Source organism: Microtus ochrogaster, linkage group LG4, assembly GCF_000317375.1.
Source record: "Microtus ochrogaster isolate Prairie Vole_2 linkage group LG4, MicOch1.0, whole genome shotgun sequence".
In the NCBI taxonomy this organism is placed as follows: Eukaryota; Metazoa; Chordata; class Mammalia; order Rodentia; family Cricetidae; genus Microtus; species Microtus ochrogaster.
The window spans coordinates 66057446-66060008 of NC_022030.1; positions in this window are offsets into that span (position 1 = coordinate 66057446).

Below are 2563 nucleotides of genomic sequence, written 5' to 3' on the forward strand. Positions count from 1 at the left end.
TCTCTTCTTTCTTTCTTTCTTTCTTTCTTTCTTTCTTTCTTTCTTTCTTTCTTTCTTTCTTTCTTTCTTTCTTTCTTTCTTTCTTTCTATTGTACCTCAGGCCTTGTCTTCCACTTTTCAATGATCCTCAATCGGCAGAGTTCCCCTCTAGTGACTTTTATAAGCAGGTCGTCTGTTAAATTTTCATCTAGCCTTTTCCCTCTGGTTTGATTTTTGTCAAGTGCAGCTCCTTAACGAGCCTGAGTGTCTTTAGCTGCTTACTTTCAGGTGAAGACTTAAGTTACTTCTTACCAACATGATCTAATAGTCTCAACACTGACTGTACCTTTATTATTGATTTTTTTTTTTGCAGGGGTGGAGGATATCTCATTTTATCTGCCAAATATCATAGTGTATTATCTGGGATGCCTGAGGGCTGGTGTCCGATTTCAGTAAGAATGCTTTTATTATTTTACCGTTAAACACAAAGTTGCTGTGGTGTCAGCAAACTACTCCTTATCATTCTAAGAAGCACTTTCTATCTCTTCATTTAATTCTCACGAAAAACGGTGTATATAAGCAGATGGCTTTTTGTTTTCACTTTAATGATGTGACCCACAACGCTAATTAGTAATTGTCCCAGTTGAAACTTGTTTATATTTCTGACTTATTTACAGGGTTTATAATGATAATATTCTGAATTCTACCTGGTGGCCTCTCAATTAGGATGGCTGCATATATAAGCCAAGCTCTGGTCTTTCTCTTTCGTGCTTCATATATCAAGTTTGGTCCTGGGGCGTTCTTCCACGGAAGTTACTTGTTATCTTGTATTCTGACATAGTTCATAGCAAATGGGAATCACCAGGGGCTTAACACACTGAAGTAAGTGCCTGCTTGATTCGTGAGATTCATGAGCTGTCTTCAATGGTGCACGGTTGCTTTCATGATTACTACTCTAATGGATGCTTCTCCTGCTTGTTCGGTTCTGCTAACCGGTGCTTCATGTCGTCAGCTGTGCGAAGGTTTCGTGTGGTTGCACACAGGGGACAGAGTGTTTCTTGCTGTAGTTATCTCCTTCCTCTCTGAGCTTAATGTCTCCTACATCTAGATAAGCATTTCAGTTTGCTTTCTTGGTCATAGCTGAGGATTGCCTTAGACATACGTCCATAGCCTAATGTACTGTCTGCCCCTAGCCCACCCATTACGCTTCTGGATTCTGATATTTTGTTTTTATCTGTATCCTCCGCCATTTTCCTGGGACTCTTTCCCCCACCTTTCTAATGCTCAAGTGGTTACTTTTTCATTTATTTCGTTTTCCCCCACCCTTTTTCCTCTTAAAAGAAAAAAAACGATGTAAATTATAGCAACCAGGGCAGAATATTTGTCTCCAAATGATTTGGGCTGCATCATGTGAATTGATTTTGTTTGGTTTGGTTTTGATTTTGTTTTTTGAGATAGGGTCTCTCTGTATAACAGCATTGGCTGTCCTGGAACTCACTCTATAGACCAGGCTGACCTAGAACTCACAGAGATCTGCCTGCCTCTCCCTCCCAAGTGCTGGGATTAAAACTGTGCACCATCACCACCCAGCTGTGAATTAATTTTTTAAACAACACACCAAAAACGTTAAAATCTCAAGCATTTTGTTTCCTGCTTTTTCACTTTAGTTTTAAACAGCCAGTTATTTTTCTTCTACACTTTTGCTATGTGGTCAAAGAATATAGACAATATTATTTCTGCCTTGGGTTTTTGTTTTGTTTTGTTGAGACAGGCTCTCACTATGTAGCTTGGCTGACCTGGAAATCTCTATGTAGACCAGAGAATGTATGTATGTATGTATGTATGTATGTATGTATGTATGTATGTATGTCTCTGTATATATCCACCTGCTTCCCAAATGCTGGCATTAAAGGCGCACATACACCACCTAACTACATACACCTGACCTACCCTGGTGTTTTGATGGGTGTTTTATTCTTGCTAGACAGATAGATAGTCCATTTTGGCCAATGTTTCTTGTGAATATAAGGGTAAAAATAGGTAACTTATTTGCTTAAAACCAAACTTGAGAACTGTTGAGTAGCATAAATTACTCTGTTTGCTTAATTCTATTCTGATTTATGTTTTTTTCTGTTTGACCTGCTTGAATCTGTTAAAATCTGACACCGTTCGCTTTGGTTAGCCCGTCTCTAAATCCTGTCTTATATGTGTCTCTTCCATGCAGTTTGTGCACGAGATGGCAGCTCTGGCCCTCACGGCTTTATCTTCCTTTCCTTCTTTTATTTTGTTTTGAGGAGCTGGAGTTTCGACCTAGGGCCTGGGCATACCAGGCAAATAAATGCTTTACCACTGAGCTACACTCCCAGTGAGTATTTTCCCTTTACTAACAGAAAACAGTCCTTTCCCCACTTTTCGCTTATGTGTATATCTTATTTTGTTTATACAAATTTTTTTATTAGCATGTATCTGTTTTATTATCGTGTATCTATTGCAAAGTAGTTGGCTTCATTGTGCCAGCATCACACATGAGTAGAGCATCACACATGAGCAGAGCATCACACATGAGCAGAGCATCACACATGAG